The 21,132-nt window shown below is 44.9% G+C and overlaps 1 pseudogene; it reads right to left on the bottom strand.

Moving 5' to 3' along the window:
- The window catches only part of LOC133242557 (protein PRRC2B-like), a 74,802-nt pseudogene that overhangs the window by 30,440 nt on the left and 23,230 nt on the right, over nt 1-21,132 (bottom strand).

The raw sequence follows: 21,132 nt of genomic DNA, 5'->3' as shown, positions 1-21,132 counted from the left end.
CCCACACCAAAAGGTGTTCCAGCACACAGCCCCTCTGCACCTCAGCTTCAGCCTATTGGACACGGGAACTCTCACAGCTGCACCTTGAGCCTGTGCTGGTGAAGAGGCGAGAGAACCCTTCTAAAGGAGTGAAAGCTGCTGCAGATTCAAACCACAAAGCTACATTGCCCCTCCCCTGGGTTACCAACTGGTACTCACCGCTCAACTTACACCACCAATCAGCTCACTCTCTGCACTCAGCTGCACAGCTGCCAGTGTGCAGAAGTGCGGATTATTTAAATGTCCCTAGTGGTGGAAGTATGCTTCTTTTTGGTCCTGTCCCCATGTTGTTGTTCTAGAGAAGGCAATGGCAACCCACTCCAGTACTCTTGCTTGGAAAATCCCATGGATGGAGGAGCCTGGTAGGCTGCAGTCCATGGGGTCGCTAAGAGTCGGACACGACTGAGCGACTTCACTTTCGCTTTTCACTTTCATGCATTGGAGAAGGAAACGGCAACCCACTCCAGTGTTCTTGCCTGGAGAATCCCAGGGACGGGGGAGCCTGGTGGGTTGCCGTCTCTGGGGTCGAACAGAGTCGGACACGACTGAAGCGACTTAGCAGCAGCAGCAGTAGCAGCAGCAGCCATGTTGTTGTTCAGTTCCTCAGTCAAATCCGACTCTTTGCGACTGTATGGACTGCAGCACGCCAAGCCTCCCTGTCCATCACCAACTCCCGGAGTTCACCCAAACTCACTTCCACCGAGTTGGTGATGCCATCCAAACATCTTATCAACTGCCGTCCCTTCTCCCACCTTTAATCTTTCCCTGCATCAGTCTTTTCTGATGAGGCAGTTCTTCACATCATGTAGCCAAAGTATTGTAGCCTCAGCTTCAGCATCAGTACTTCTAATGAATATTCAGGGTTGATATTCTCTAGGATGGACTGGTTGGATCTCCTTGCAGTCCAAGGGACTCTCAAGAGTCTTCTCCAATACCACAGTTCAAAAGCATCAATTATTTGGTGCTCAGCTTTCTTTATAGTCCAACTCTCACATCTGTACATGACTACTGGAAAAACCATAGCTTTGACTAGACGAACCTTTGTTGGCAAAGTAATGTCTCTGCTTTTTAATATGCTGTCTAGGTTGGTCATAGTTTTTGTTCCAAGGAGGAAGCATCTTTGAATCTCATAGCTGCAGTCACCATCTGCAGTGATTTTTAAGGCTCCAAAAATAAAGTCTGTCACTGTTTCCAATGTTTTCCCATCTACTTTCCATGAAGTGATGGGACCGGATGCCACGAACTTACGTTTTCTGAATGTTGAGTTTTAAGCCAGCTTTTTCACTCTCCTCTTTCACCTTGATCAAGAGGCTCTTCAGTTCCTCTACATTTTCTGCCATAATGGTGATATAATCTGCATATCTGAGGTTACTGATATTTCTCCCAGCAGTCTTGATTCCAGCTTGTGCTTCATCCAGCCCAGTGTTTCTCATGATGCATATAAGCATATAAGTTAAATAAGCAGAGTGACAACATACAGCCTTGACATACTCCTTTCCCAATATGGAACCAGTCTATTGTTCCATGTTCGGTTCTAACCGTTGCTTCCTGACCTGCATACAGGTTTCTCAGGAGGCAGGTAAGGTGATCTGGTATATGAATCTCTAACTGTTTGTTGTGATCCACACAGTGAAAGGCTTTTGTATAGTCAACAAAGCAAAAGTTTTTGTGGAATTCTCTTTCTTTTTCTATGATCCAACGATGTTGGCAATTTGATATTTGGTTCCTCTGCCTTTTCTAAATCCAACTTGAACGTCTGGAATACCCTGGTTCCATTCCTGGGTTGGGAAGATTCCCTGGAGAAGGGATATGCTACCCACTCTAGTATTCTTGGGCTTCCCTGCTGGCTCAGCTATTAAAGAATTTACCTGCAGTGTGGGATACCTGGGTTTGATCCCTGGGTTGGGAAGATCCCCTGGAGTAGGGAATGGCTACCCTCTACAGTATTCTGATCTGGAGAATGCCATGGACTATAAAGTCCATTGAGTCATAGACAGTCGAACTGAGCGACTTTCACTTTATAGCAATGGTTAAAGGGCAGAGTTGTTGATAAGGATTAGGGTGTTCATTGGAGGGACTGATGCTGAAGCTGAAACGCCAATATTTTGGCCACCTCATGCAAAGAGTTGACTCATTGGAAAAGACTCTGATGCTGGGACGTATTGGGGGCAGGAGGAGAAGGGGATGACAGAGGATGAGATGGCTGGATGGCATAACCGACTCGATGGGCATGAGTTTGAGTGAACTCCAGGAGTTGCTGATAGACAGGGAGGCTTGGCGTGCTGCGATTCATGGGGTCGCAAAGAGTCGGACATGACTGAGCGACTGAACTGAACTGATTGTGATCCACACAGTCAAAGGCTTTGGCATAGTCAATAAAGCAGAAATAGATGTTTTTCTGGAACTCTCTTGCTTTTTCGATGATCCAGCGGATGTTGGCAATTTGATCTCTGGTTCGTCTGCCTTTTCTAAAACCAGCTTGAACATCTGGAAGTTCACAGTTCACGTATTGCTGAAGCCTGGCTTGGAGAATTTTGAGCATTATTTTACTAGCATGTGAGATGAGTGCAATTGTGCAGTAGTTTGAGCATTCTTTGGCATTGCCTTTCTTTCGGATTGGAATGAAAACTGACCTTTTCCTGTCCTGTGGCCACTGCTGAGTTTTACAAATTTGCTGGCATATTGTTCAAAGGTAGAAAGCCTTAAAGAAGAATCAACAGAAGCCCTCCTCCCACCCAGGTGCCCCATCTTTCCATATCAAAGAAAAGTGAAAGTGTTATTTGCTCAGTCGTGTGGGACTCTTTGTGACCCCATGAACTACAGCCCACCAGGCTCCTCTGTCCATGGGATTTTCCAGGCAAGAATACTGGAGTGGGTTGCCATTTCTTTCTCCAGGGGATCTTCCCAACCCAGGGATCCAACCTGGGGTCTCCTGCATTCCAGGCAGATTCTTTACAGTCTGAGCCACCAAGGAAGCCCAGATCTGCATGAAATGTCCTCACAAAATATGTACCTTTCTATTTCATCCCTCCCTTCCTTCCTCTTATGCTTCCCTCCAGAGATTTTTTTTTTACAATACACATACAACACACATACAACATTTTATAGAAACATATTTTCTCTCATCCTGATTTTTTGCACAAATGGTAAAGTACTCTATGTACTATTCTGCACTTTTTTCCCTTAAGATTATGACCTGGAGAGCTTGCCAGATCAGTAGAAAATTGCATTTTCTCCTTCTAGCCAAACAGCATTTCATTAGAGTACCATTGTTTGCTGGACATTTCAAGTGGCTGCTTCCAATCTTTTGCAATTACAACGTGGCAGTGAGTAATTTAGTGCCACACAGCTCTAACAGGTATCATTTGCAGGGTGATTGCCCCACAGTGGAACTGCTAGGTCAGAGGGTATCAGGCTGGTACTGATAGGCTGTGCCAGTCTGCCCTCCATAAGGACTGTGCCAACTTTAATTTAAATAACCTCTGTTATTCCTGTTAATTAAAAACAAATACATTCAATTTCCTTAAGAATATTTCAACCTCATAGAAACAGAGCCTACAGAGGGCAAAGAACCACTGTGAACAGCCCAGTGAACAGTCTCCATAAAGCCTCTGGAAGGACCTTGTTTAGGTCTGAAAGACCTTGTCACAGTCTCTCCACCCACCCCTCTCTGCTTGTCTGTTTCCCTCCACCTCACCCTCCAGGCTGGAGCTGCACGTCCCCACCACACCAACTGACTGACATCCCCACTGGAGATGGAGGAAGGGGCAAGCATTCATCTGCATGGCAACTCAACCCAGAAGGGCCCGTGCTCAGGGCGTCAGAGCAGCCAGGTGTGCAGGGCAGTTGGTGCATGGAGCTGGTGTCTACCCTCAACCATGACACATGAGACCTGGCAAGGCCTTGGCCAGCAGGGATGTGCAGAAGACAGAGGCAACGCCAGGACAGGGCTGAAGGTAAAGATGGTGGGCTGTGCTGGTCACAAAGAAAGGGAAGCTGTGGTCTAGCCACTCACACCTCTGTCCCTCTCCTTCCATTCTGGGTGCTGCCTGGCGCCGTCTATGCATGATGCTAGAAATATGCCCCTAACACTGGAAAACCAGGAGAGTTCAGAGAGAAATCTGGATGTTTGGTTCCTCGCAAAAACACCTGCTGACCCTGGGCCCACAGACACAAAGGAGCCGGTTTCCCTGGTCCCACCACTCCCTGGTAACTGTACCCCAGCCTGCCTTGGAGCCATCTCAGCATGCCGTTCGGCACTGACCTAAAGCTCTGGACACATCCTCCTCCCACGGGCCCTCCATCATTCCTGGGCTGAACAGCCGTCTGTCTCCCTGTCAGGCGGGACACCATGGCAAAAAACTCCACATAACCTCTGCCTGCTCTGGTGCCACAGTCAAAAAGCAAGCAGCTCAGGTCCCAGGGCTGCTGATTTACAAACCCAGGCCACAAGCCTGCACCCGCCTGCACCTTGCCCCACGAGGGAGGAGGCAGGTGTTCACTGAGCAAGGACTTGTTCCATTAGCAGCTCATTCAACCAGGTGTGCAGGGCCAGCACTGGGGTCTCCTCCCCACACATGGGGGACTGTCTTTAGTGATAATATTCAATGAGACCAGAGACCTGACATGGTCTGCAGAATCAGCACCTCCCCGCCGGGCAAAGGTAGTACCTCGCTCAGCGAGGAGAGTCCACAAAGCTTCAGGCTGAAGACTGCCTGGACTGAACCTGGACAGTCCAGAAAAGGTACCCATCCCACCCATGACCCATTGTGATGCCACACACACACTTCCCACCTTCGTGGCCTGCTGACTTTCCGTTCAGCTGTGCCCATGACTTTGGTCCTCCAGGAGCTGAATTTATATTCTGAAAGAAGGAAGGGAATGAGAACAGGGCCAGCTCAGCGGGCTGCTGTCTATGCCCAGACCATGTTGGAGCAAGGTGACCCAAGGCTACACTGCTGTACCCACTACCACCAGCCGGGCAGGACCCAACCACATGTGCTTGCCACATAGCCTTCCACTCAGGAAGCACCTTGGTCTCAGGAACCACTGGGCACATGAAAGATGCGGAGAAGGCCAGAGGGCAAGCAGCCAACCCAGGGTCACACCCTGGAATATGTGCCCCCACAGAGCTCCTTTGTCTTGCTCCAGGGACAAGACCAAACCCCAACTCCAGTGTGTGCCTTAAAAACTGTGCCACTGCAAAGAGAACACACGTGTGGGAAAGTGGACATGCCTGCTGTGTTGCTGGCCAACCCAGCATCACTTCCCATGGCTACTGTCATACTCCAAGGCCCAACTCTGCAAGCCCAGCCTTCTGTTCCCCCATCATCTGGGCTCGCCAGCTCGGCACACCTTTGCCATAAGCTCCCTACATGCAGGCCAGGTGCCAGGCACACTGGAGTCACCTGGGTTAGACACCGAGCTAGGGAGGGAGTACCCGGACTTGTCCCCACCCTGCCTGGGTCCAAAGCCCCTTCAAATCCCCAGCCACTGAGCTCATCTGCCTCTCCCAGCAACATGCCTTAATAACTGAAGGTAAAGATACAGAAAACCGAGCTGACACAGCAGGACGTCTTATCACTCACTGGACTGCATCCCAGATCAAATAATTCCCTCCTCCCATCCTCCCCCCAGCTGCCACCTCCACACACACTCAGGGCAGATGGTGGTTTCTCTAGCCTCCAAGGCAGAGCTGACCAGGAGCAACCCATTTATGACAGACTCTCCCTGAGTAGCCTGGAATGCCCACAGGCCCTGATGGGGCTGAACAGATGGGGGTGGGGGGTGGGCCACCAGATCAGGAGGCAGAGGCCCCGGGTCACTGTTATCCCACACCCACCCCTTGGGGTCTGCAGTCACAGGACCCCTGGCCCTCACCCACCAAGGGCACTAAACTGGAAGAGAAGGCCTACGGAGCCAGCCAAAGAAGGCTTAATTACTATGCCCAGAGTCAAACTGCCTCTGAGATGAGGTTTCAAAGTTGGCAAACACTGGGGGTCTCTTCCCCTCACCATCGCTGCAGGACAGGAAAGCCAGGAAGAGCCAGACACAGGGGCCACAGGCCGACTCCAGGACAGAGCCTGACCCAACTCCCGACAGTCCCACAGCACCCGTTCTCCCCAGGAGGCCAGGCCCTGCATGATGGGGACACATCTCTAACAGGCTTGCAGAGGTAGCTCTGACATAGAGCCAGGGCTGCAGAAACAACCAAGACCCCTTAACTGCACTCAGTTTCAAATCTGGGCAAGAGACACAAACTCCATGCTACCCACTAATCCACAGGCCCCAGTGGACTTAGGCTGGTGAACATGGACTCACACACATGTGGATTTTTTTCTTCTTCTTTTCCTTTGATTTAAAAGCGCAGTTCAGTGTTGGCTGAAGGAAGGTGTCCCTCTGGCAAAGCCATGAACTTTTCCCACAGAGTGGTTCTTTTCTAGAGAGCCATCGAATGCCCAATATCTGTCCAGATTTCTAGCTACCAGCTGCTGGCCTCTGTAACGCACAGACGCTGACGGACCAAGTACAATATGAGCTCTTGATTAAATCATGCCTTTCTGTTTAGAGCGGTGTCGGAAATGCATTGACGAATGAAGAAGTAGAGCTCGTAAGTCCACAAAGCATATTCTGAGAAACACTAGTCCCCACAGATAGTCTACTAAAAGACATTTCCAAGGACAAGTAAATTTGGGGACTGCAGTCCACAGTCTCCTGCCCCTGGAGACACAGGACACATCAGCATACTGAAGACACAGAGAGAAAGTCTGACACTAAGAAAACCCAGTGAAGGTGCCTGCTTTGTTTTGTTTTCCAACCTCACCAGACTGTTGAACCTCCTATGGCCTAACACTTGCTGTCTCCTTATGTCCCTGATCTAGCATGGAGCTTCCCCGGTGACTCACTTCAAGCTAAGCCAACAGGAATCCAACTAGGCATCTACATTATATCCTGAATCTGGGGTCTTTCTTGAAAGACCCTCTTCAGGTTAGCCTCTGGAACAAACAGGTCACACTTTTCGGGGACAGGGTCCCCAGCACCTACCTCCTGACTGAACAACTGTGTCGGCCTCTGCAAATTGGAGACAGATTTCTGCAAACCCAGCTGTGGCAGCAACTCCGGTGGCTGAGAGACCGCCGCACTGGAACTGGACAAAGGCAAGACACATGTGAGGATCAGACAGGCCATGGCCACCAGGTCCCTCAACATTCTGACCTTCTCTGGCAGATAAAAATACCTCCCCCTGGCAGACTCCTAGGCTGGCCAAGAGAATGAGAAACGACAACATGTGAGGTCTGCTCACTGACCCCTAACAGGACGGCCAGCCCTCTGCCTTCCTGCAGAGTCTTCTGCTTGCAAAGACTGAAAGCTCACTGTGAACAGCAAACAGGTGGACAACAAAGTGACGGAAGATCTGCCATGAGGGCAGCTACAACAGTGGGTGGAAGGGGCTCTGATTCTCACTCCTGACCAAGGGTTCACAGCTCTTCGGGCCGACCACTCCAAAACAGGAGACTTTTTTTTTAACCTTCTTTTGGTTTATGAAAAAAAAAAAAACATGCTCAAGCTAAAAATAAACACATACAGCACAGAATGTGTCTCACCACCTCATCCTCCGGAGAGAAACTCAAGCAGATTTTTTTCTACACATCAGCATAGTATTTTTTAACACAAATGGGGTAACACCACACAAACACCTCAGTAACTTGTGTTTTACTCAATCCCTGACATCTTTCTATGACAACACATGTGGATCCACCACTTTCTTCTAATGACACAGGTGGATGGCCTAGAATGTGCCAATCTCCAGATTCTCTTCCATGACAGATAAAACCACAACGAACTTTTCTGTGGACTTCTCTGTGCACACTGTGTGTAAGCAGTCCTGCAATCTAAGTTTTCAGAAGCAGGACAGCTGGATTGAAAGACGTTTTAAAGTTTACAAGATTCTGTGGGGCTGCCCTCCAGCAAAGGTGCCTTATTTTTTTTTTTTTTGAGTGATCAACACGAAAGGGTTCTGAAGGAAGGTTTCTGCCGACTTGCAGACGTCTGGTCACACTTAGTTTTCAACCTTCTACCCGACAAGCTTCAAGGAGGACAGTGATCACCTGGCCAAAACCCCATCCAGTGCTGGCAGTTCATCTATGTGAATCCAAGATTTACTCAACCCAGGCATCACCACGGGTGAAGGCAAGGGACACTCTTCTCACATCACCTTCTACCTGAAATAGATGCTTCCATGTGACATCACTTCTGGGTTCTCCAAACACAGAGTCCCAGCAAGTGAGGTCCCCGAACTTGGCCACCTCCCTGACCACCAGGGAGGGAGCAGCAGAGATGCAGCACCAGCTGCCAGCAACGTTTCTCACCTCTTGCTGGCAAACAAGCTTCAGCACACCGGCCTCGTTCAAGTTGCCTCATGTTATGCCGACGGTGCGTTAAGACTGGATAAAAGGAGGGAGCAAGATGTGGTCCTCTCTCTAGAACTAGCAGTAGTAGAGGCATCTCACTGCTTATACGGAAACATGTAGCATCAGTTTCATTAGAGGCTGCAGTGTCTGTGACTGACAGGAATGATGACAGTAACACTAACATCTGCCATCCACCAGGCCCTGTGCCAGGCCCCATGCCAAGCACATGACCATGTCCTCTCATCCATTTCCTGTAGATGCCTCTGGAGCCAAGGGTTATTTGTACTTCACAGGAGGACACTGATGGTCAGAAGTCAATGGTTTCCCAGCTTCCACAAAGCTAATAAACAGCCTGGCTAGAAATCACACTGCTGCTGCTGCTAAGTCGCTTCAGTCGTGTCCAACTCTGTGCGACCCCATAGACGGCAGCCCACCAGGCTCCCCCGTCCCTGGGATTCTCCAGGCAAGAACACAAGTGGGTTGCCATTTCCTTCTCCAATGCATGAAAGTGAAAAGTGAAAGTGAAGTCACTCAGTCGTGTCTGACTCTTAGCGACCCCATGGACTGCAGCCTACCAGGCTCCTCCATCCATGGGATTTTCCAGGCAAGAGTACTGGAGTGGGGTGCCATTGCCTTCTCCAGAAATCACACAGCAGTGTCTGATTCTACAAGTCACACTATACCATGAATCGTGATGATCCCTACACAGACTGTTAGGAAATGTTTACAATTTTCAGTTATTACTGATCAATCACCTGGCTGAATTATCTGTTCATTCTCTACATCTTGTCTGAAGGAAATGGAGGAAGCTTTGGGCCATTTTCAATTAGAGAAAAGGACCCTGGTTGGCAGGCCATGATCTGGACCACCTTTACTTTCTGGGTCCAGAGTATCAGCAGCCAGACCTCAGAGACACAGGGCACAAAGGTGGACGAGGCCAGACTGCTCCATTTCCACTGTCTTCACATGGCCTCTGTGTGTGTTCACATGGCTTTCTTATAAACATACCAGTCATTGGATTACAGCCACCATAAACAGTGTGACCTCATCTTAACTAATCACATCTGCAAAACCTTAATTCCAAATCAAGTCACATCCACAAGTTCCAGGGATTGGGACATCAACATCTTTTTCGGGAGGACACAATCCAACTGACAGCCACCCTCCACCACCTCCCACTTCGCTCTGAGCACAAGCCCTCAGCATGTCTCCTGAGGCCTCCACATCCAGTCCCTGTCAGCTCTTGGGCCCTGTTCTGCTGCTCTCCTCTTCACCCACTCTGCTCTGGCCACACTGGTCTCCTCACACTCCCAAACCTCCCTCAAGTCTTCACTTTGTCTCTGTTTCACAACAAAGCCAACCCCGACCACGCAGTTGAAAATGGAAAACCACTCCTCCAAGCGCTCCCTCTTTTCCTGCTGCACTTCCAGCCAGGGATCTCACCACCTTTCCATAGGCTACCTAGTGTAGTTGTTTTTTCGTTTCTTGACAGTCTCCCCTGGCTGGAATGGAACCTCCATGCAGGACTGGAAAGGTGTCCAGCAAAAAATGTTCCTTCAGTTACTGAATAAATAGAACTACTATCAGATCATATCAGATCAGTCGCTCAGTCGTGTCCGACTCTTTGCGCCCCCATGAATCGCAGCACACCAGGCCTCCCTGTCCATCACCAACTCCCGGAGTTCACTGAGACTCACGTCCATCAAGTCAGTGATGCCATCCAGCCATCTCATCCTCTGTCATCCCCTTCTCCTCTTGCCCCCAATCCCTCCCAGCATCAGAGTCTTTTCCAATGAGTCAACTCTTTGCATGAGGTGGCCAAAGTACTGGAGTTTCTGCTTTAGCATCATTCTACTATACAAAATGTAATAAAATATCCTTGTAAGCTAGGAGTGGGGAAGCACTTCCTAAATATTGTTTTAAGCCCATAACAGACTAATATCAAGAATATACCAATGTTTTTAATAATTTGTTGATCATCAAGAAGATAACTGCAATTCCAAGTTGTGGAAATGTGAAAAGAATACAAACAGGCTAGTTATAGAAGAGGAAACCCTCAAAGGTCGCAGGATATGGTAGGAGTGGAGATGGGTGCTGAATGCCTGGGAGCAGGGTGGCATGACTGAATCCAGTGAAGCCTGGACATCCCTGAACTCCAGCATTCATGCCCTGGGAAACTGTGACCAGTCCCCTCAGTGGGGGCTTCTAAGGGTGTCCTCACGGTGTCATCTGTGGAGGTGGGAATCAGAGCCACACAGAGGTACCACTGAGTCTCCTTCTGCCCTATGTCTGACCTTCAGGTAGGTCTGGTTAATTCATGAGCTTCCTCTTGTGAGATGGATGACAACAGAAATCAACATGCTAGACCCTTGCTCGGTATGTTCTTTGGGCTTTCCTCGCACATGTCTGACCAGAGGGTCCACACCTACTCTACATACCCATGTGAGTCTGTTTCTGCCCTGACATGGTTTTTCTCCAGGGATGATGGTGAAAACCTATTAATATCTGTTAAACCTACAACTAAAACCATAACAACGTCTGCTTATGGCTCTCCCTTTCTAGCACCCACAGGGGAGCCTGGGACAGAGAGCTCATTTAGTCATCTGTAAGTGACTACAACGCTTTACTTCCCACTTGGCTTTTGAACAGGATCCCCAGTCCAGCTCCCAACTGCCTTTACTCAGAGAAGCTGGCCTGCTCTCCTCTCATCACATTGACTTTATTTATATATTTTTGCCTGTGCTTAGTGTTTGTTGATAAACATGGGCTTTCCCTAGTTGTGGCCAGTGGCATCTACACTCTATAGTTGTTGAGCACAGGCTTCTCATCATGGTGGCTTCTCTGAATGAAGAACATGGGATCTAGAGGACAGGCCTAGTAGTTGTGGGGCATAAGCTCAGTTGCTCTGTGGTGTGTTTGATCTTCCCGGACAAGGCATCAAACCATGACCCTTGTATTGACAGGTGGATTTCAGTCCACTGAACCCTCAGGGAAGTCCTCCTCATGATTTATCTCACTCTGTCCTGAACTGTAACCACTTCTCTAACCTCCGCTTTCTCCTGGATTACAGGGAGGGAGGAGGGAGGGGGTTCAGGATGGGGAACACGTGTATACCTGTGGCGGATTCATGTTGATGTATGGCAAAACCAATACAATATTGTAAAGTAATTAACTTCCAATTAAAATAAATAAATTTATATTTTAAAAAGTATGTGTATATGGGCTCAATGGTGTCTGACTCTTTGTGACCCATGGACTCAAGCCCACAAGGCTCCTCTCAGCACGGAATTTTCCAGGCAAGAATACTGGAGGGCTTTCCATTTCCTTCTCCAGGGGATCTTCCCCACCCAGGGACTGAACCTGTGTCTATTGCCTCTGTTGCGTTGGCAGGCAGACTCTTTACCACTAGCGTCACCTGTCTTTTGAAAGTCCTAATGAAAGTGTGTGGCTTTACAAATTGGACCACCTAAATCATTTCCTCTACAAGGAGTTCACTGACAGCATCCACTCACGCCTGCTGTAAGAGGACTCTCCTGCAAGGGGGTGGGGCTCAGGGGCCAGATTGAAGTACAACCCTTGATGCAGTCACCTCCCATGGCACCAGTGATCCCTCACAGATGCACCCCACACCCAGGAAGCGCTGCCCCAGCCCCGTTGTCTCTCCTGGCTGTACCCTGCCTGTTGACCTGACCCCCCTTTCAGACACTGAAGTAGACCAGCACCCAGCAGGCCAGCAGAAATAGGGTCACCTCCTAGTTGAGGGTCCCTGGCACCTCCAGCCCTCCAGAGAGCCTCAAGTCTGTTCTTGGAGAGGGAAAGCCCATGAGCATTGTGCAAGCAGAGGGCAAGAGACTGGGAAGTATCCAGGGGCACATGGCCCTTCCCTCAGCCATTGAGTCTAGCCAGTTCCTCCCGTGCTTCTGAAGGGCCCAGGGCATGCCCACAGCCTGGAGTCCCTGCAGTCTGTGTGCTTGGACCCCCAGGCGGCCCCGTCCCATACCATCCCCAGTGGGCCCAACAGCAGTCCCCGCTTCCCTCCCCAGGCAGGCAGGCACAGGCCGCTCTGCATCCCTGGTCTCAGGACTCCAGGGCCAGGTCCCGGTACACACCCATGTATGTACCTTTCTGCCAGCTAACTGCTGAAGATGGCAGCCAGCTCCGAATTTCCATCATCTCCTGTCTCAAGCAGATTTTTCTGTTGCTTGGGATCAACCAACCAATTACAGGGTACTTTGTGCCACTGATTATCCCTAAGCCTAGGCCAAGAAAGAGCACCTAAGATTAACCTAGGCAGTGCATCCTTCCCCAGGGCATTGATTCCTACACTGGTTGCTGAATATTATGGGGGCCTAATTGTTTGCTTATATTGGCCTTTGGGCACTCTTAGCCCTGTTGTTTTCCTCTGGCTGGAGGAGGAGGGTGTTTCAATATTTCTTATAGCAAAAAATAAAGCTGAACTATAATTCTGTGTCGAATATATTTGCAAATACTGCACCTCCACAGTTTGCTGCCTCTGTCCTTGGTTTCAAGGGAAGGTTCTGGGTTTCACATACTCTAGTAGTACAGTGTAATTGAAAACAATTTAAGAAATGTAAGAAAATTAAAACGTATTATGTCTTGTTATTCAGCGTTAACTGCTGTCAGTATTTTGAAACATTTTCTTAGTTTTAAAGTGGCATTTATACATAACAATAATTAATTTTTGCAAGGTCAAGATTAACTTTTTCATGAATTATTTTCACTTAAGATATAAGCTTTTTTTCTAAAATTTCTTCAAAACAAGTACTTGGATGCATAAAAGAAGTTCTATAAGTGTTAAACACTTAATATTTCCATTTTTCCCTATTAATGACTCAGTGCAATTCTTCTGTATAAGCCTCTGTCTGACTGGTTATGTCCTCAAGATAGACTGCAAAGGGTAGAAAAACTGAGTTAAAAATTCACTTTTCTACTGATTTTTTTAAAGTCTATTCTTCTACAGTAGGTAGTTGCTACTCAAAATTGTGCCCTCCCACCAGAATTCTAGTTTGCCCACCACCTTTTACCAGTAGGTCTACGTCCTCCCAAAGTAAAAAACTTAGCTTGCAGAAGATCAAACAACTCAGAAACACTAGAACTGTAACTTTACAGCCTACTGATCTTGTTTCAGATCAAAGTAGAAAAGTTTAGGGACAATTAGTTAAGTCTTTGGGGGACAATTAAGCTCCCTCCAATGTTTAGTGTTTCCTGCTACCTCACCAAATTTGCTAATAGTTTTACTAATTCTGTGAGCTACATCATATTTTCTACATATATGATCAGGTTATACCCTGGAGAAGGGAAATGCTACCCACTCCAGTATTCTGGCCTGAAGAATTACGTGGACTGAATAGTACATGGGGACATAAAGAACTGTATGAAAAGGCAAAAAGATAGGACACTGAAAGATGAAATCCCCAGGTGGGTAGGTGCCCAATATGCTACTGGAGATCAGTGGAGAAATAACTCCAGAAAGAATGAAGGGACGGAGCCAAAGCAAAACCAACACCCAGTGGTGAGTGTGACTGGTGACGGAAACAAGGTCCGATGCTGTAAAGAGCAATATTGCACAGGAACCTGGAATGTTAAGTCCATGAATCAAGGCAAACTGGAAGTGGTCAAACAGGAGATGACACGTGTGAACGTTGACATTCTAGGAATCAGCAAACTAAAATGGACTGGAATGGGTGAATTTAACTCAGATGAGCCTTATACCTACTACTGTGAGCAGGAATCCCTTAGAAGAAATGGAGTAGCCCTCATAGTCAAGAATAGTCTGAAATGCAGGACTTGGATGCAACCTCAAAAAGGACAGAATTATTTCTGTTCATTTCCAAGGCAAATCATTCAGTATCACGGCAATCCAAGTCTATGCCCAGACCAGTAATGCTAAAGAAGCTGAAGTTGAATGATTCTATGAAGACCTACAAGAACTTTTAGAACTAACACCCAAAAAAGATGTCATTTTCATTAAAGAGGATTGGAATGCAAAAGTAGGAAGTCAAGAAAGACCTGGGTTAACAGGCAAATTTGGACTTGGAGTACAGAATGAAGCAGAGCAAAGGGTAATAGAGTTTTGCCAAGAGAACGTGCTTGTCATTGCAAGCACTCTCTTCCAACAAAATAAGAGAAGACTCTACACATGGACATCACCAGATGGCCAACACCAAAATCATATTGATTACATTCTTTGCAGCCAAAGATGGAGAAGCTCTATACAGTTAGCAAAAACAAGACTGGGAGCTGACTGTGGCTCAGATCATGAACTCCTTATTGACAAATTGAGATGTAAATTGAAGAAAGTGTGGAAAACCACTAGACCATTTGGGTATGACCTAACTCAAATCCCTTATGATTATACAGTGGAAGTGAGAAATAGATTTAAGGGACTAGATCTGATAGACCGAGTGCTTTATGAACTATTGGACGGAGGTTCATGCTATTGTACAGGATACAGGAATCAAAACCATTCCCAAGAAAAAGAAATAGAAAAGAAAGCAAAATGGCTGTCTGAGGAGGACCTACAAATAGCTGTGAAAAGAAGAGAAGTGAAAATCAAGGGAGAAAAGGAAAGATATACCCATCTGAATGCAGAGTTCCAAAGAATAGCAAGGAGAGATAACAAAGCTTTCCTCAGTGATCAGTGCAGAGAAATAGAGGAAAATAATAGAAAGGGAAAGACTAGAGATCACTTAAAGAAAATTAGAGATACCAAGGGAAGATTTCATGCAAAGATGCACACAATAAAGGACAGAAATGGTATGGACCTAACAGAAGCAGACGGAGAAGGCAACAGCACACCACCCTGGAAAATCCTATGGACAGAGGAGCCTGGTAGGCTGTAGTCCATGGGGTCGCTCAGAGTCGGACATGACTGAGCAACTTCACTTTCACTTTTCACTTTCATGCACTGGAGAAGGAAAGGGAAACCCACTCCAGTGTTCTTGCCTGGATAATCCCAGGGACAGGGGAGCCTGGTGGGCTGCCGTCCATGGAGTCGCACAGAGTCAGACATGACTAAAGTGACTTAGCAGCAACAGCAACAGAAGCAGAAGATGTTAAGAAGAGGTGGCAAGGATGGGAGGAGCTAAGATGGCGGAGGAGTAGGACGGGGAGAACACTTTCTCCCCCACAAATTCATCAAAAGAACATTTAAACACCGAGTAAATTCCACAAAACAACTTCTGAATGCCGGCAGAGGACATCAGGCACCCAGAAAAGCAACCCAAGTCTTCGAAAGGAGATTTTTAATTTATGCTTTTTGGTATTTGTTATCAATTTTGTACCTATATTTTCTTTATAATTTTTGCGACTTTGTTTGTGTTTGTTTTTTCTCTCTTTCTTTTTCTTCTTCTTTTTTTTAACATTGTATTTTTGAAATTCCTAACTCTACTCTAGATGTTTAACTTTTGCTTTTTGGTATTTGTTATCAACCTTGTACCTATATTTTCTATATAATTTTTGCAACTTTGTTTGTTTTTATTTGTTTTTTTTCTCTCTTTCTTTTCCTTCTTCTTTTCTTTAACATTGTATTTTTGAAATTCCAAACTCTACTCTAGATTTTTAATTTTTGCTTTTATGTATTTGTTACCAATTTTGTACCTTTAAGAACCCAGTCTTCAGTACCCATTTTTCACTAGGCAGCAAGATTACTGGCTTGACTGCTCTCTCTCCCTTTGGACTCTCCTTTTTCTCCACCAGGTCGCCTGTGTCTCCTCCCTAACCCCTCTCTACTCTACCCAACTCTGTGAATTTCTGTGTGTTCCAGATGGTGGAGAACACTTAGAGAACTGATTACTGGCTGGATCTGTCTCCCTCCTTTTCATTTTCCCCTTTTATCCTCCTGGCCACCTCTGTCTCCTTCCTCCTTCTTCACTTCTCTGTATAACTCTGTGAACATCTCTGAGCGGTCCAGTTGTGGAGTGCACATAAGGAAGTGATTATTGGCTAGCCCACTCTCTCCTCTATTGATTCCACCTCATCTCATTCGGGTCACCTCTAACTCCTTCCTTCCTCTTCTCTTCTCCATGTAACACTGTGAACCTCTCTGGGTGGCCCTCAGAGTGGAGAAACTTTTCATCTTTAATGTAGACGTTTCATCAATGGTGCTGTATAGAAAGAGAAGTTTTGAAACTACTGTAAAAATAAGACCAATAACTGGAAGCAGGAGGCTTAAGTCCAAACCCTGACTCCAGGGAACTCCTGACTCCAAGGAAAATTAATTGACAGGAGCTCATCAAACACCTCCATACATACACTGAAACCAAGCACCACACAAGGGCCAACAAGTTTCAGGGCAAGACATACCAAGCAAATTCTCCAGCAACACAGGAACACAGCCCTGAGCTCCAAGATACAGGCTGCCCAAAGTCACCCCAAAACCATAGACATCTCATAACTCACTACTGGACACTTCATTGCACCCCAGAGAGAAGAAATACAGCTCCACCCACCAGAACACTGACACAAGCTTCCCTAACCAAGAAACCTTGACAAGCCACCTGTACAAACCCACACACAGCAAGGAAACGCCACAATAAAGAAAACTCCACAAACTGCCAGAATACAGAAAAGACACCCCAAACTCAGCAATTTAAACAAGATGAAGAGACAGAGGAATACCCAGCAGATAAAGGAACAGGATAAATGCCCACCAAACCAAACAAAAGAGGGAGAGATAGGGAATCTACCTGATAAAGAATTCCAAATAATGATAGTGAAATTGATCCAAAATCTTGAAATCAAAATGGAATCACAGATAAACAGCCTGGAGACAAGGATTGAGAAGATGCAAGAAAGGTTTAACAAGGACCTAGAAGAAATAAAAAAGAGTCAATATATAATGAATAATGCAATAAGTGAAATCAAAAACACTCTGGAGGCAACAAATAGTAGAATAACAGAGGCAGAAGATAGGATTAGTGAATTAGAAGATAGAATGGTAGAAATAAATGAATCAGAGTGGATAAAAGAAAAACGAATTAAAAGAAATGAGGACAATCTCAGAGACCTCCAGGACAATATTAAACGCTACAACATTCGAATCATAGGGGTCCCAGAAGAAGAAGACAAAAAGAAAGACCATGAGAAAATACTTGAGGAGATAATAGTTGAAAACTTCCCTAAAATGGGGAAGGAAATAATCACTCAGTCCAAGAAACCCAGAGAGTCCCAAACAGGATAAACCCAAGGCGAAACACCCCAAGGCACATATTAATCAAATAAACAAAAATCAAACACAAAGAGCAAATATTAAAAGCAGCAAGGGAAAAACAACAAATAACACACAAGGGAATTCCCATAAGGATAACAGCTGATCTTTCAATAGAAACTCTTCAAGCCAGGAGGGAATGGCAAGACATACTTAAAGCGATGAAAGAAAATAACCTACAGCCCAGATTATTGTACCCAGCAAGGATCTCATTCAAATATGAAGGAGAAATCAAAAGCTTTACAGACAAGCAAAAGCTGAGAGAATTCAGCACCACCAAACCAGCTCTCCAACAAATACTAAAAGATATTCTCTAGACAGGAAACACAAAAACGATGTATAAATTCGAACCCAAAACAATAAAGTAAATGGCAACGGGATCATACTTATCAATAATTACCTTAAACATAAATGGGTTGAATGCCCCAACCAAAAGACAAAGACTGGCTGAATGGATACAAAAACAAGACCCCTACATATGCTGTCTACAAGAGACCCACCTCAAAACAGGGGACACATACAGACTGAAAGTGAAGGGCTGGAAAAAGATTTTCCATGCAAATAGGGACCAAAAGAAATTAGGAGTAGCAATACTCATATAGATATAATAGACTTTAAAACAAAGGCTGTGAAAAGAGACAAAGACCATCACTACATAATGATCAAAGGATCAATCCAAGAAGAAGATATAACAATTATAAATATATATATATATATATATATATATATATATATATATGCACCCAACACGGGAGCACCGCAATATGTAAGACAAATGCTAACAAGTATGAAAGGAGAAATTAACAATAACACAGTAATAGTGGGAGACTTTAATACCCCACTCCCACCTACGGATAGATAAACTAAACAGAAAATTAACAAGGAAACACAAACTTTAAACAATACAATAGACCAGTTAGACCTAATTAATATCTATAGGACATTTCATCCCAAAACAATGAATTTCACTTTTTTCTCAAGCGCACATGGAACCTTCTCCAGGATAGATCACATCCTGGGCCATAAATCTAGCCTTGGTAAATTCAAAAAAATTGAAATCTTTCCAAGCATCTTTTCTGACCACAATGCAGTAAGATTAGATCTCAATTACAGGAGAAAAACTATTTAAAATTCCAACATATGGAGGCTGAACAACACGCTGCTGAATAACCAACAAATCACAGAAGAAATCAAAAAAGAAATAAAAATTTGCATATAAACGAATGAAAATGAGAACACAACAACCCAAAACCTGTGGGACACTGTAAAAGAAGTCCTAAGGGGAAAGTTCATAGCAATACAGGCATATTGTATGCCTGTATTCTCAAGAAACAAGAAAAAAGTCAAATAAATAACCTAACTCTACACCTAAAGCAACTAGAAAAGGAAGAAATGAAGAACCCCAGGGTTAGTAGAAGGAAAGAAATCTTAAAAATTAGGGCAGAAAAAAAATGCAAAAAAAAAAAAAGAGACCATAGCAAAAATCAACAAAGCCAAAAGCTGGTTCTTTGAAAGGATAAATAAAATGGACAGACCATTAGCCAGACTCATCAAGAAACAAAGGGAGAAAAATCAAATCCATAAAATTAGAAATGAAAATGGAGAGATCACCACAGACAACACAGAAATACGAAGGATCATAAGAGACGACTATCAAAAATTATATGCCAATAAAATGGACAACGTGGAAGAAATGGACAAATTCTTAGAAAAGTACAACTTTCCAAAACTGGACCAGGAAGAAATAGAAAATCTTAACAGACCCATCACAAGCACGGAAATTGAAACTGTAATCAAAAATCTTCCAGCAAACAAAAGCCCAGGTCCAGACGGCTTCACAGCTGAATTCTACTAAAAATTTAGAGAAGAGCTAACACCCATCGTACTCAAACTCTTCCAGAAAATTGCAGAGGAAGGTAAACTTCCAAACTCATTCTATGAGGCCACCATCACCCTAATACCAAAACCTGACAAAGATCCCACAAAAAAAGAAAACTACAGGCCCATATCACTGATGAACATAGATGCAAAAATCCTTAACAAAATTTTAGCAATCAGAATCCAACAACACATGTAAAAAGATCATACACCATCACCAAGTGGGCTTTATCCCAGGGATGCAAGGATTCTTCAATATCTGCAAATCAATCACTGTAATACACCACATTAACAAATTGAAAAATAAAAACCATATGATTATCTCAATAGATACGGAGAAAGCCTTTGACAAAATTCAACATCCATTTATGATAAAAACTCTCCAGAAAGCAGGAATAGAAGGAACATACCTCAACATAATAAAAGCTATATATGACAAACCCACAGCAAACATTATCCTCAATGGTGAAAAATTGAAAGCATTTCCTCTAAAGTCAGGAACAAGACAAGGGTGCCCACTTTCACCATTACTATTCAACATAGTTTTGGAAGTTTTGGCCACAGCAATCAGAGCAGAAAAAGAAATAAAAGGAATCCAAATTGGAAAAGAAGAAGGAAAACTCTCACTGTTTGCAGATGACATGATCCTCTACATCGAAAACCCTAAAGACTCCACCAGAAAATTACTAGAACTAATCAGTGATTATAGTAAAGTTGCAGGATATAAAATCAACACACAGAAATCCCTTGCATTCCTATACACTAATAATGAGAAAACAGAAAGAGAAATTAAGGAAACAATTCCATTCACCATTGCAACAGAAAGAATAAAATACTTAGGAATATATCTACCTAAAGAAACTAAAGACCTATATATAGAAAACTATAAAACACTGGGGAAAGAAATCAAAGAGGACACTAATAGATGGAGAAATATACCATGTTCATGGATTGGAAAATCAATATAGTGAAAATGAGTATACTACCCAAAGCAATTTATAGATTCAATGCAATCCCTATCAAGCTACCAACGGTATTCTTCACAGAGCTAGAACAAATAATTTCACAATTTGTATGGAAAGACAAAAAACCTCGAATAGCCAAAGGTATCTGGAGAAAGAAGAATGGGACTGGAGGAATCAACCTGCCTAATTTCAGGCTCTACTACAAAGCCACAGTCATCAAGACAGTATGGTACTGGCACAAAGACAGAAATATAGATCAATGGAACAAAATAGAAAGCCCAGAGATAAATCCATGCACATATGGACACCTTATCTTTGACAAAGGAGGCAAGAATATACAATGGATTAAAGACAATCTCTTTAACAAGTGGTGCTGGGAAAACTGGTCAACCACTTGTAAAAGAATGAAACTAGAGCACTTTCTAACACCATACACAAAAATAAACTCAAAATGGATTAAAGATCTAAATGTAAGACCAGAAACTATAACACTCCTAGAGGAGAACATAGGCAAAACACTCTCCAACATACATCACAGCAGGATCCTCTATGACCCACCTCCCAGAATATTGGAAATAAAAGCAAAAATAAACAAATGGGACCTAATTAA

This window comes from Bos javanicus, chromosome X (genome assembly GCF_032452875.1).
Source record: "Bos javanicus breed banteng chromosome X, ARS-OSU_banteng_1.0, whole genome shotgun sequence".
Classification (NCBI taxonomy): Eukaryota; Metazoa; Chordata; class Mammalia; order Artiodactyla; family Bovidae; genus Bos; species Bos javanicus.
The sequence above is the reverse complement of the archived record's forward strand: the minus strand, read 5'-3'. Positions and strand labels throughout refer to the sequence as shown.